Source organism: Triticum aestivum, chromosome 7D, assembly GCF_018294505.1.
Source record: "Triticum aestivum cultivar Chinese Spring chromosome 7D, IWGSC CS RefSeq v2.1, whole genome shotgun sequence".
In the NCBI taxonomy this organism is placed as follows: Eukaryota; Viridiplantae; Streptophyta; class Magnoliopsida; order Poales; family Poaceae; genus Triticum; species Triticum aestivum.
The window spans coordinates 556,957,819-556,973,515 of record NC_057814.1 but is presented as its reverse complement, the minus strand read 5'-3'; positions in this window follow the sequence as shown (position 1 = coordinate 556,973,515).

Here is a 15,697-nt window from a genome sequence, read left to right as displayed (position 1 = left end):
TTACGTGTACGCTTACGCGAGACTGGTTTCACCGTTGCGAGCACTCGTTGCTTAAAGGTGACTGGCGGGTGTTTGTCTCTCTCACTTTAGTTGAACCGAGTGTGGCTACGCCCGGTCCTTGCAAAGGTAAAACAGCACCAACTTGACAAACTATCGTTGTGGTTTTGATGCGTAGGTAAGAACGGTTCTTGCTAAGCCCGTAGCAGCCACGTAAAACTTGCAACAACAAAGTAGAGGACGTCTAACTTGTTTTTGCAGGGCATGTTGTGATGTGATATGGTCAAGACATGATGTGATATAATTTGTTGTATGAGATGATCATGTTTTGTAACCGAGTTATCGGCAACTGGCAGGAGCCATATGGTTGTCGTTTTATTGTATGCAATGCAATCGCCATGTAATGCTTTACTTTATCACTAAGCGGTAGCGATAGTCGTAGAAGCATAAGATTGATGAGACGACAACGATGCTACGATGGAGATCAAGGTGTCGCGCCGGTGACGATGGTGATCATGACGGTGCTTCGGAGATGGAGATCACAAGCACGGTGCTTCAGAGATGGAGATCACAAGCACAAGATGAAGATGGCCATATCATATCAGTTATATTGATTGCATGTGATGTTAATCCTTTATGCATCTTATCTTGCTTTGTTTGACGGTAGCATTATAAGATGATCCTTCACTAAATTATCAAAGTATAAGTGTTCTCCCTGAGTATGCACCGTTGCGAAAGTTCTTCGTGCTGAGACACCACGTGATGATCGGGTGTGATAGGCTCTACGTTCAAATACAACGGGTGCAAAACAGTTGCACACGCGGAATACTCAGGTTAAACTTGACGAGCCTAGCATATAACAGATATGGCCTCGGAACACGGAGACCGAAAGGTCGAGCGTGAATCATATAGTAGATATGATCAACATAGTGATGTTCACCATTGAAACTACTCCATCTCACGTGATGATCGGACATGGTTTAGTTGATATGGATCACGTGATCACTTAGAGGATTAGAGAGATGTCTATCTAAGTGGGAGTTCTTAAGTAATATGATTAATTGAACTTAAATTTATCATGAACTTAGTCCTGATAGTATTTTGCAAATTATGTTTTAGATCAATAGCTCGCGTTGTTGCTTCCCTGTGTTTATTTTTGATATGTTCCTGGAGAAAAAAATTATGTTGAAAGATGTTAGTAGCAAAGATGCGGATTGGATCCGTGATCTGAGGATTATCCTCATTGCTGCACCGAAAAATTATGTCCTTGATGCACCGCTAGGTGACAGACCTATTGCAGGAGCAGATGCAGACGTTATGAACGTTTGGCTAGCTCAATATGATGACTACTTGATAGTTTATTGCACCATGCTTAACGACTTAGAATCGGGACTTCAAAGATGTTTTGAACGTCATGGACCATATGAGATGTTCCAGGAGTTGAAGTTAATATTTCAAGCAAATACCCGAGTTGAGAGATATGAAGTCTCCAACAAGTTCTATAGCTAAAATATGGAGGAGAATCGCTCAACTAGTGAGCATGTGCTCAGATTGTCTGGGTACTACAATCGCTTGAATCAAGTGGGAGTTAATCTTCCAGATAAAATAGTGATTGACAGAATTCTCTAGTCACCATCACCAAGTTAGTAGAACTTCGTGATGAACAATAGTATGTAAGGGATGACGAAAGTAATTCCCGAGCTCTTCGCGATGCTGAAATCGACGAAGGTAGAAATCAAGAAAGAGCATCAAGTGTTGATGGTTAACAAGACCACTAGTTTCAAGAAAAGGGCAAAGGGATAGAAGGGGAACTTCAAGAAGAACGGCAAGCAAGTTGCTGCTCAAGTGAAGAAGCCTAAGTCTGGTCCTAAGCCTGAGGCTAAGTACTTCTACTGCAAAGGGACTGGTCACTGGAAGCGGAACTACCCCAACTATTTGGTGGATAAGAAGGATGGCAAAGTGAACAAAGGTATATTGGATATACATGTTATTGATGTGTACTTTACTAGTGTTTATAGCAACCCCTCGGTATTTGATACTGGTTCAGTTGCTAAGAGTAGTAACTCGAAACGGGAGTTGTAGAATAAACAGAGACTAGTAAAAGGCGAGGTGACGATGTTTGTTGGAAGTAGTTCCAAGATTGATATGATCATCATCGCACACTCCCTATACTTTCGGGATTAGTGTTGAAACTAAATAAGTGTTATTTGGTGTTTGCGTTGAGCATGAATATGATTTGATCATGTTTATTGCAATACGGTTATTCATTTAAATTAGAGAACAATTGTTGTTCTGTTTACATGAAAAAAAACCTTCTATGGTCATACACACCAACGAAAATGGTTTGTTGGATCTCGATCGTAGTGATACACATATTCATAATATTGAAGCCAAAAGATGCAAAGTTAATAATGATAGTGCAACTTATTTGTGGCACTGCCGTTTAGGTCATATTGGTGTAAAGCGCATGAAGAAACTCCATACTGATGGGATTTTGGAATCACTTGATTATGAATCACTTGATGCTAGCGAACTGTGCCTCATGGGCAAGATGACTAAAACGCCGTTCTCCGGAACTATGGAGAGAGCAACAGATTTGTTGGAAATCATACATACAGATGTATGTGGTCCGATGAATATTGAGGCTCGTAGCAGGTATCATTATTTTCTGACCTTCACAGATGATTTGAGCAGATATGGGTATATCTTCTTAATGAAACAGAAGTCTGAAACATTTGAAAAGTTCATATAATTTCAGAGTGAAGCGAAAAATCATCGTAACAAGAAAATAAAGTTTCTACGATCTGGTCGTGGAGAAGAGTATTTGACTTACGAGTTTGGCCTTCAGTAAAAACAATGTGAAATAGTTTCACTACTCACGCCACCTGGAACACCACAGCATAATGGTGTGTCCAAACGTCATAACCGTACTTTATTGGATATAGTGCAATCTATGATGTCTCTTACCAATTTACCACTATCGTTTTGGGGTTATGCATTAGAGACAGCTACATTCACGTTAAATAGGGCACCATCAAAATCCGTTGAGACGACGCCTTATGAACTGTGGTTTGGCAAGAAACCAAAGTTGTCGTTTCTTAAAATTTTGGGGTTGCGATGCTTATGTGAAAAAGTTTCATCCATATAAGCTCAAACCCAAATCGGAGAAATGTGTCTTCATAGGATACCCAAAGGAGACAGTTGGGTACACCTTCTATCACAGATCCGAAGGCAAGACATTCGTTGCTCAGTATGGATCCTTTCTAGAGAAGGAGTTTCTCTCGAAAGAAGTGAGTGGGAGGAAAGTAGAACTTGATGAGGTAACTGTACCTGCTCCCTTATTGGAAAGTAGTTCATCATAGAAATCTGTTCCTGTGACTCCTACACCAATTAGTGAGGAAGTTAATGATGATGATCATGTAACTTCAGATCAAGTTACTACCAAACCTCGTAGGTAAACCAGAGTAAGATCCGCACCAGAGTGGTACGGTAATCCTGTTCTGGAGGTTATGTTACTAGACCATGACGAACCTACGAACTATGAAGAAGCAATGGTGAGCCCAGATTTCGCAAAATGGCTTGAGGCCATGAAATCTGAGATGAGATCCATGTATGAGAACAAAGTGTGGACTTTGGTTGACTTGCCCGATGATCGGCAAGCAATTGAGAATAAATGGATCGTCAAGAGGAAGACGAACGCTGATAGTAGTGTTACTATCTACAAAGCTAGAATTGTCGCAAAAAGGTTTTTCGACAAGTTCAGGGTGTTGACTACGATGAGAGTTTCTCACTCGTATCTATGCTTAAGTCTGTCTGAATCATGTTAGCAATTGCGGCATTTTATGAAATATGACAAATGGATAAACAAAACTGCATTCCTTAATGGATTCATTAAAGAAGAGTTGTATATGATGCAACCAGAAGGTTTTGTCAATCCTAAAGGTGCTAACAAAATATGCAAGCTCCAGTGATCCATCTATGGACTGGTGCAAGCATCTCGGAGTTGGAATATACACTTTGATAAGTTGATCAAAGGATATAGTTTTATACAGACTTGCGGTGAAGCCTGTATTTACAAGAAAGTGAGTGGGAGCACTATAGCATTTCTGATAAGTATATGTGAATGACATATTGTTGATCAGAAATAATGTAGAATTATTCTGCAAAGCATAAAGGAGTGTTTGAAAGGAGTTCTTCAAAGAAAGACCTCGGTGAAGCTGCTTACATATTGAGCATCAAGATCTATAGAGATAGATCAAAACGCTTGATAAGTTTTTTCAATGAGTACATACCTTAACAAGATTTTGAAGTAGTTCAAAATAGAACAGTCAAAGAAAGAGTTCTTGCCTATGTTACAAGGTGTGAAATTGAGTAAGACTCAAAGCCCGACCACGGCAGAAGATAGAAAGAGAATGAAAGTCATTCCCTGTGCCTTGGCCATAGGTTCTATAAAGTATGCCATGCTGTGTACCAGATCTATTGTATACCCTACACTGATTTTGGCAAGGGAGTACAATAGTGATCTAGGAGTACATCACTAGACAGCGGTCAAAATTATCCTTACTGGAATAAGGATATGTTTCTCGATTATGGAAGTGACAAAAGGCTTGTCGTAAAGGGTTAAGTCGATGCAAGTTTTTACACTAATCTAGATGACTCTAAGTCTCGGTCTAGATACATATTGAAAGTAGGAGCAATTAGCTAGAGTAGCTCCATGCAGAGCATTGTAGACATAGAAATTTGCAAAATACTTACGGATCTGAATGTGACAGACCCGTTGACTAAAATTATCTCACAATCAAAACATGATCACACCTTAGTACTCTTTGGGTGTTAATCACATAGCGATGTGAACTAGATTACTGACTCTAGTAAACCCTTTGGGTGATGGTCACATGACGATGTGAACTATGGGTGTTAATCACATGGTGATGTGAACTATTGATGTTAAATCACATGGCGATGTGAACTAGATTATTGACTCTAGTGCAAATGGGAGACTGAAGGAAATATGCCCTAGAGGCAATAATAAAGTATTATTTATTTCCTTGTATCATGATAAATGTTTATTATTCATGCTAGAATTGTATTAACCGGAAACATAATACATGTGTGAATATATAGACAAACAGAGTGTCACTAGTATGCCTCTACTTGACTAGCTCGTTAATCAAAGATGGTTATGTTTCCTAGCCATAGACATAAGTTGTCATTTGATTAACGAGATCACCTCATTAGGAGAATGACGTGATTGACTTGACCCATTCCGTTAGCTTAGCACTCGATCGTTTAGTATGTTGCTATTGCTTTCTTCATGACTTATACATGTTCCTATGACTATGAGATTATGCAACTCCCGTTTACCGAAGGAACACTTTGTGTGCTACCAAACGTCACAACGTAAATGGGTGATTATAAAGGTGCTCTACATGTGTCTCCAAAGGTACTTGTTGGGTTGGCGTATTTCGAGATTAGGATTTGTCACTCCGATTGTCGGAGAGGTATCTCTGGGCCCACTCGGTAATGCACATCACTATAAGCCTTGCAAGCATTGTGACTAAATGAGTTAGTTGCGGGATGATGTGTTACGGAACGAGTAAAGAGACTTGCCGGTAACGATATTGAACTAGGTATCGAGATACCGACGATCAAATCTCGGGCAAGTAACATACCGGTGACAAAGGGAACAACGTATGTTGTTATGCGGTCTGACTGATAAAGATCTTCGTAGAATATGTGGGAGCCAATATGGGCATCCAGGTCCCGCTATTGGTTATTGACCGGAGACGTGTCTCGGTCATGTCTACATAGTTCTCGAACCCGTAGGGTCCGCACGCTTAAAGTTATGATGACAGTTTTATTATGAGTTTATGTATGTTGATGTACCGAAGGAGTTCGGAGTCCCTGATGAGATCGGGGACATGACGAGGAGTCTCGAAATGGTCGAGACATAAAGATCGATATATTGGACGACTATATTCGGACTTCGGAAAGGTTCCGAGTGATTCGGGTATTTTTCGGAGTACCGGAGAGTTACGGGAATACGTATTGGGCCTTATTGGGCCATACGGGAAAGAAGGAAAAGGGCCTCAAGGGTGGCCGCACCCCTCCCCTTGGTCTGGTCCGAATTGGACTAGGGAAGGGGGGCGCCCCCTTCCTTCCTTCTCTTTTTCCCTTCCTCTTTTCCTATTCCATGTGGGAGGTGGAATCCTACTAGGACTAGGGAGTCCTAGTAGGACTCCACACTTGGTGCGCCCCCTCCTAGGGCCGGCCTCCTCCTCCCTTGCTCCTTTATATACGGGGGCAGGGGGCACCCCATGGACACAACAATTGATCCTTGAGATCTCTTAGCTGTGTGCGGTGCCCCCCTCCACCATATTACACCTCGATAGTACCGTTGCGGAGCTTAGGCGAAGCCCTGCGTCGGTAGAACATCATCATCGTCACCACGCCGTCGTGCTGACGAAACTCTCCCTCAACACTCGGCTGGATCGGAGTTTGAGGGACGTCATCGAGCTGAACGTGTGTAGAACTCGGAGGTGCCGTGCGTTCGGTACTTGATCGGTCGGATCGTGAAGACGTACGACTACATCAACCGCGTTGTGATAACGCTTCCGCTGTCGGTCTACGAGGGTACGTGGACAACACTCTCCCCTCTCGTTGCTATGCATCACCATGATCTTGCGTGTGCGTAGGAATTTTTTTGAAATTACTACGTTCCCCAGCAATTTGTGGATAAGTATAAGCTGCCAACCAAAGTTCTTAGAACACCTATGTTAGTAACCTCGCCAGGAGCAGAGTATATGGCAAGCCAAGGATGTTTTCAGATGCCATTGGCCATATGTAGGCATGTTTTCTCCTTAGACCTAATAGTTTTGGAGTCGCAAGATTTGGATGTGATATTAGGCATGGATTGGTTATCGAAGTATGGAGGGAACATTGACAGCGCCAGTAAGTCGATTTTGCTTACCACTCAGAAGGAAGAAGGATTAAGTATGTATCCCGGCATGTGCCGAAGAGGACTCAAGTGAATTCATTATCAGGAGTTGTACAGGAGGAAGTACCAGTGGTGAAGGATTTCCCTGACGTATTTCCAGAGGGGTTGCCAGGCATGCCACCGGATAGAGACATTGAGTTTTTGATTGAGCTTTTGCTATGCACATGGCCGATATCTAAGAGACCGTACAGGATGCCCGCTAAGGATTTGGAAGAAATTAAGAAGCAGATTAAGGAGTTACTGGATAAAGGATATATTCGCCCAAGTTCGTCACCTTGGGGATCACCAGTACTTCTAGTGGAGAAGAAAGATGGATCGTTGAGGATGGTTGTTGATTATCGTGGATTGAATGAAGTAACAATCAAGAACAAGTACCCACTGTCGATGACCAATGATTTATTTGACCAGTTGCAAGGAGCTAAAGTGTTTTCTAATATCGATCTGCGATCAGGGTACCACCAGCTGAAGATTCGAGAGCAGGATATACCTAAGACAGCTTTTACCACAAGGTATGGGCTATATGAGTACACCGTTATGTCATTTGGCCTGACTAACGCACCTGCCTATTTCATGAACATGATGAACAAAGTGTTTATGGAGTTTTTGGATAAGTTCGTCATAGTGTTCATTGATGATATTCTGGTCTATTCGAAGAATGAAGAAGAGCATAAGGAGCATTTGCGTTTGGTACTAGGAAAGCTCAGAGAACATCAGTTATATGCCAGGTTCAGCAAGTGCGAGTTTTGGTTAAAGGAAGTCGGATTCCTTGGACATGTTATATCCGGAGAAGGAATAGCAGTAGATCCCACCAAGGTTAACACTGTGACAAATTGGGAATCACCCACGTCAATTGGAGAGATCCGGAGTTTTCTTGGATTCGCAGGATACTACCGGAGGTTCATTGAGAATTTCTCGAAGATTGCAAAACCTATGACGGAATTGTTGAAGAAGGACACCAAATTCAATTGGACTGAGGAATGTGAGGCCAGTTTTCAGGAGTTGAAAAGACGCTTGGTTACATCACCAGTGTTGATTCTACCAGATCAACGCAAAGATTATGAAGTGTATTGCGATGCTTCACGTCGAGGACTTGGAGCCGTACTTATGCAGGAGGGAAGAGTTGTTTCATATGCCTCACGACAGCTTAAAACCCATGAGTTAAATTATGCTACACATGATTTGGAGTTAGCAGCCGTAGTGCATGCGTTGAAGACATGGAGACATTTTCTCATCGGAAACCATTGTGAGGTGTACATGGATCACAAGAGTTTGAAGTACATTTTCACGCAGAAGGAGTTGAATCTCAGGCAAAGGAGATGGTTGGAGCTCATTAAGGATTATGATATGATATTGCATTATCACCCAGAAAGGCTAACATAGTAGCTGATGCGTTGAGCCGCAAGAGTCGTGTAAATACCCTCATGACCGGAGAGTTACCCAAGGAGTTAGCAGAAGACCTTTGCGAGCTGCGTTTGGAGATAGTTCCAAGAGGTTATGTAGCAGCCTTGGAAATTCAGTCTACCTTGATGGATAAGATCAGAGAAGCTCAGAAGACGGACAAGGAGATTGCCGAGATAAAGGAAAGGATGAGTAAAGGAAAGGCTAAAGGATTTTGTGAGGATGAGCACGATACCTTATGGTTTGAGGACCGCGTATATGTGCCCAATGATCAGGAGATCAGGAAGTTGATTCTGCAAGAGGCCCATGATTCACCATATTCAATTCGCCCAGGAAATACCAAGATGTACCTGGATTTAAAGGACAGTTTCTGGTGGACCGGAATGAAGAAGGATATTGCGGAGTATGTAGTAGTTTGTGATGTATGTCAGAGAGTGAAGGCAGAACATCAGAAGCCAGCAGGATTGCTACAGCCATTGCCTATACCCGAATGGAAGTGGGATAAGCTAGGCATGGATTTTATCACGGGATTGCCCAGGACTCGTTCAGGCTATGACTCGATATGGGTTGTAGTCGATCATTTCACGAAGGTAGCTCATTTCATCCCAGTGAAGACCACTTACACTAGTGCTAAGTTAGCAAAGATATACATGACCAGGATCGTATGTCTGCATGGAGTTCCGAGGACCATTGTATCAGATAGAGGAATCCAGTTTACTTCAAAGTTTTGGAATTAGTTGCACGAAACTTTGGGTACCAGGCTAGAGTTCAGTACAGCCTTTCATCCACAGACAGACGGACAGACCGAGAGAGTCAATCAGATTTTGGAGGACATGCTGAGAGCTTGTGCGCTTGATTATGGATCTAGTTGGGACGACAATTTGCCTTATGCAGAGTTCTCTTATAACAATAGTTATCAAGCCAGTTTGAAGATGGCCACTTTCGAAGCACTGTACGGAAGGAGGTGCAAAACACCGTTGTTGTGGGACGAAGTTGGAGATCGACAGTTGTTTGGACCAGATTTGATTAAAGAGTCTGAACAGAAGGTGAAGTTGATTCGCGATAGGCTCAAGGTAGCCCAGTCCAGGCAGAAGAGTTACGCGGATTCTAAACACAAGGAGACAGTCTACGAAGTCGGAGACAGAGTGTATCTTTGAGTATCACCACTTTCGAGGAGTGAAGCGCTCTGGGGTTAAGGGAAAGTTAGCGCCACGTTTTGTAGGACCATACAAAGTTTTGGAGCGTATGGGAGAAGTTGCTTACAAGTTGGAATTGCCCGAAGGATTGTTGGGAGTTCACGATGTGTTCCACGTATCCCAGCTGAAGAAGTGCCACGCGGAGATGGCTGAGATACCACCGAGAGATACAGTGCCACTGGAAGCGATTCAGCTGGATAGTGATTTGACCTATGAGGAGAAACCAGTCAAGATTCTCGAATATGCCAGCCGAGTCACCCGCAGCAAGGTTATCAAGTTTCGCAAAGTTCAGTGGAGCCACCATACCGAGGATTAAGCCACCTGGGAGCGAGAGGAAGATTTACGGAAGGACCACCCTCACCTATTTTCTAGCCAACCCGAATCTCGAGGGCGAGATTCATCTTAAGGGGGGTAGGTTTGTAACATCCCAAATTTTCAGTTTGGAATGTTATACAATAGATCATCATTGCATATCATATTTTTATTTGCATCTTGGCTAGATCCTAGAAATTCTACGCAACTCAAGGACCCACGGAGAGAGTTGGGGATTTCGTTATTTTCATATTTGGGTTTTCTCAAATTTTGAAAATAGGATCATTTGATTTTATTTATTTTACCTTCAATTATTTCAATAATAAAAATAAGAGAGAGGGAATAAAATGACTTTCCCAAAATAAAGAAATATTGAGAATTTAATAATAAAATCAAATAAGATTTTATTTCGGATTTTATCGCTATTTTATTTGAATTTAGGAAAAATATGCATTTTTCAAAATTGCATTTTATGCCAAAATAAATGTTCATCTTGTCCAGCTTGTTTTTAGGGGACGGGGAAAATTTATTTCGGGATTTTTGGAGTCCGTTTAGTATTTCTTTTAATTGTTTTTCTGCGTGAAACTATTAAAAAAACGAACCGACCTAACCGGGTCGTGTCCGCCTGGGACACCGACCTGGCTGGGCCTTTAAAGCCCGAGGCGCCCGAGCCGCCCCAGCCCGAGCCGCCCAGCCCCGCCAAACCCTAGCGTTGCCGCCGGATCGCGCCGCCGCCGGATCGCACCGCCGCCGCCGGATCTCGCTGACGCCGCTCCCCCCGCCGCCCGTCCCGACCGCCGCCGCCTCGTCGACCGCCGCCGCCGCCGCCCCGCCCGCTGGAGCCCGACGCCGGACCTCGCCGGAGGTAGCCGCCCCGCCGCCGGCGGTTTTCTTCGGAAAAACCGCCCTTTTTTTTAAAACCGCGGTTGTTTTTTTTATTATTAGGTCGGTTTTATATTTTTCCGGTTTAGTTTATTTAGCGAATGCCCGTTCGTACGTTCGTTTTAATGAAGGGTTTTCGTCGTTTAGCCGTAGACAGCGAACGTTCGTTCGTTAGCCTGTTCGTTAGTTTTTCTTTTTCTCGGATTTTTTGCGATTATTTTCGATCGCGATTCCCGATCTGTTTTTCGATTTAGTTTAACTTTTCGCTCGTTTATCGGAATCAGGTGATTCAAGCGCCTAGAGTTTCGTCTCGAAACCCTCTTTCCGTTTAACCAACTTAAACAAGTTTTTGCTACTGTAAAATTTGACTTATGTCCAGATTAGTAAACGGAGATTGTTTCTTTTGTCGTTTGAGTTTTGTTGCTTCGTTCGATTTGATTCTTTTTGCAAACCGGAGTTCTTAAGTTGAACTTTCTGGTTAGATCTCTTATTTTGATTTTTACCCGTGCACCCTTGCTTGATTGCTTATGTATGTATTGTTTGTTTGCGATAGAGTACCCGGAGTGCGAAGCGTGCTACTACGAGTCTCTAGGTTTCACGGATCATCAGCAAGGAAAGTAACACTTTGATCATACCTCTTTACCACCCAGTTTTATTGCATTAGATCAACCCTCAAACTATTGCATGGTTAGGAACTATTTAATATGTGGGTTTTGGGAAGTAGATGAGGTAGTACCTATTGCCCTGTTTATTATCAAACCGTTGGGAGTTACTTCTGCGTTTGCTTATATTGCTATGCTATGCTCGTAGACGTGGATTGGGTTTGAGTGAATTTCCATGAGAGATGTGAGGATGTTAATTAATGGTTCAACTTAAGGTGGTTACTTTATTTCATATCTGGGTGGATTGAGGCACATGGGGAACCCAGTGTTGCCTATATTTTTGGATATCCCGGAGTACCCGTGAGATTATCCTATGGACCGCCACCCAGGCTCAAAGGGATCATGAGATTATTCATGCTAGAGACTTCCGTGTGCAGCCACAAGCTATTATGGGCTCTAGCATAGTTGAGTAGGTTACATGACCTCTTGAAGAGGTGGGCTAGCAGATGTAGGGGAAAGTAGGTGTTACTGTCCACCCGGAGTAAAGAGTTATTGTTTCTGAAAGACTGTGTCTCGGTCATCCATTTCTCAAACACCATGTAGTGCGAGGAATCAAACGGAGGAGATCGAGTCTTGTGGGGAAAAGTGCGCAAACCTCTGCGGAGTGTACAAACTAATCGTGGTTAGCCGTGTCCCCGGTTATGGACATCTTGAGTATCTAGTTCTTGGATTTTCATGTGAATCTCATCATCATGTTACTTAATTTAATTTGATTGGGTTAATCACGTTTTTAATTGGGATTGAGTTGGAGGTACCTTCTCAATGTTTAACAACCACCATGATAGTTAAATAAAATTTATTCCTTTGTTGTAGGGGTAAATTGGCTTTTCGCAAACTGTAACCATAGAGCTTTCCACCAGCCATATGTGCATGTAGTGATAGCATTATTCTGTACATTACTCTCTATGTGTTACTTTGCCAGCATATTCCATGTGCTGACCCGTTTTCGGGCTGCAACGTTGATGTTGCAGACTTTTCAGACGACGAGTAAGGAGCCTTAGGTCGTGGTCTTATACTCAGTGATGCCGTTGGAGTTGATGGACTCACTTTATCTTCCAAGCCTTCCGCTGTTATCGTATTAGATGGCCTTAAGCCATATTTATTGTAATAAGTTCTCTCTTGAGACTATTCGATGTAATAAGTGTGTGATTGCTACTCTGTTATAAATCCTTCAAGTACTGTGCGTGTCAGCATTACCGATCCAGGGATGACACTGATGCACAGAGACTAGACTGTTTGAGGTCTGGTCGCTACAACTTGATCACTGTAGCACCTCCGCACTTCACTTGTTCCCCGTCGACTACCTTCGGCTTCACACTAAAGGTCTTGAGCCATAAGCCGAAGTGTGGAGGAATACGGAGAAAGGCCTCGCACGTGATAATGAACGTCGAGATGTGAAGGAAAGAATCTGGGGCTAGATCGTGAAAATCTAGTCCGTAGTACAACATGAGCCCCCGGACGAAGGGATGAAGAGCGAATCCTAGCCCTCGGAGGAAGTGGGAGATGAATACAACCCTCTCGCCGGATCTGGGAGTAGGAATAACCTGTCCTTGAGCAGGAAGCCTGTGGGGGATCTCCGCCGTCAGGTATCTGGCCGCACGAAGCATCGCAATGTCCTCCTCTATAACAGAGGAAGCCACCCATCGGCCATGTGGGCTAGGTCCGGACATGATTGGGGAGCTTGAAGCAATGAAGTCGAACCTTGGGTGCTAGAACTCGGGGTTGGAAGAGCTAAGGAAAGGGTTGGCATAAAAGAAGACAACCCTTGGCTCCTTTATAAAGGCAACAGATATCGAACGCCTCCTCCTCAGCCTGAAAACCTGCCTATTCCTAAGGAATCATCCAAGGGGAACGGCTGGGTTGCCCACGCCCGTATTAATGAGAATCCCGCAATAAGGGGACACGATCTCTGCTTCGACAAGACGTGCCAATAAAAACCGCGCCTCGAGACATGGAACGAGAGGACAAGAAACGGTTCGAAATAATGACCGGGCAGACGTGATATCACATTACAGAAAAGTTGTCAGTAGATTGGACTCGTGGAATATTACACTCTCTGTGGTTGTCTGCGGTACTTGTGTTGCAGATCCGGACACGTTCATTGCGTCCGAAGACTATCTTGGAGTATTCGGAGAAGGAACCCGGCTTGCAATGCCGAAGACCATCTGCACGCCGGACACCTCGTCATTGAAGCCTGGTTCAGGGGCTACTGAGGGAGTCCTAGACTAAGGGGTCCTCGGGCGTCCGACCTGTTAGACATGGGCTGGACTGATGGGCTGTGAAGATACGAAGACCGAAGACTTTCTCCCGTGTCCGGATGGGACTCTCCTTGGCGTGGAAGGCAAGCTTGGCGACCAAATATGAAGATTCCTTTCTCTGTAACTGACTTTATGTAACCCTAGTCCCCTCCGGTGTCTATATAAACCGGAGGGCTTAGTCCGTAGAGGATATAGATAGAATCATAGTCATACACGCTAGACTTCTAGGGTTTTAGCCATTACGATCTCGGGGTAGATCAACTCTTGTAACACTCATATTCATCAAGATCAATCAAGCAGGAAGTAGGGTATTACCTCCATAGAGAGGGCCCGAACCTGGGTAAACATTGTGTCCCCTGTCTCCTGTTACCATCAACCCTAGACTCACAGTTCGGGACCCCCTACCCGAGATCCGCCGGTTTTGACACCGACAGGTGCCATTCCCGCCGCTTGGCATGGCAAAATTTGACCTTTAGTACCGGTTGGTGGCTCCAACCGGTACTAAAGGTCATCCCTATATATATAACACTTACCAAAATTTCAGTTTCTTCTCCTCTGCTTCTTCGACCCCATCGCCGCCCCCGTCGCGCCGTCCCCGTCGACTCCACGCTGCCTCCGTCCCCGTCGCGTCGTCCCCGTCGACTCCGCGCCGCCCCCGTTGTCAGCCCGTCCCCGTCGTCGCCCCCATCGCCGCACCGGCCCGTCGCCGTCCCCTCTCCTCGCCGTCTCCGTCGCCTTGGACCTCGCCGTCACCTGGACCTCGCTGTCGCCGTCGCCTCGACCTCGCCCGCGCTATGAGCCCCTCTCCCCCTCCAATCGAAGCCGCCGCGCCGCCGGCACTCTAGGTATGGTGCACACACACAATTTGTTCATCTTTTGCACTAGATGTTGTAGATGCTTTAGCTATAGATGTTTTTCTGTTTTTAGTTTTTAGTTTTTAGTTTTTTCTGTTTTTTATACAAAGGTTTTAGATGAATTAATTAATTAGATTAGATTAATATCAAAGGTTTTAGATCAATTAATTAATTAGATACTTTTAGTTCGATGAATTAGATATATTAATGTTATAGAAATGTTAGTTATATAGAAATGTTATAGAAATGTTACAAATTTTAGAAATATTAGTTTTAGCTAGATGAATTAGATTAATTTCAAATTGTTAGACGATGATCGATTTTTTTTAGTTTCTTATAATTTTAGTTATAGAAATTTAGAATTTGCATATAAGAAATCACAATCCAATCATTTAAAAAATGTTACTTTTGCGGCATATAGTATTTGTTCTCGATGACGCCCGGCCCGCATCCTCTCCGTCAACCCATTCGCGACGACGTCCTGCTTCAGAGGACCCATGTCCGCGACTGGCACTACAAAAAAAAAGACAGATCCGTGACATTTTGGGCTGAACGAATTTTTTTCCTGTCATACTTATGACACTTCTATGATGATAATTGTGACAAAACCCGGTATCATCATAGATGTGGTGGGCTCCTACTTCTATGACAAAAAATCATGACAGAAAATGGGCTTTTCATCCTGGGCGGGCCGGAGACGCAGCTGCATGACATTCTTTGGGCCGCCCATGACAAAAAAAACTGTGGTAGAAGTGAGGGCTAGGAAAATATCGGGGTGTTCCCGGTTACGGTGGGTGGTCGGGGCCAAGCGATGCACGGAGGTTTGCGCGTATCTCTCGTACACCCACGCGCGTGGGTGCGAGGCATTGGGCTCTAACTGAACCCGAGCGAGGCGTTCGCCTAATGAACCCGACCGATTGCACTGCAGGCTATGCGTTACTGAACCCGAGCAATCGATCGATGGCTGTTAACTGAGCCCGATCGAGCGATTCCTTCGCTACTGCTGCTAACTAAAGCCGATTGATGCTGCCTCTGGATGAACAGTGAGCATTGCTGGGGGGGGTTTGGATGAACAGTTCCCGGTGGGGGTGGATGAAAAGGACCCCGTGGTGTTGCCTCTGGATGAACAGGACCCCGATCG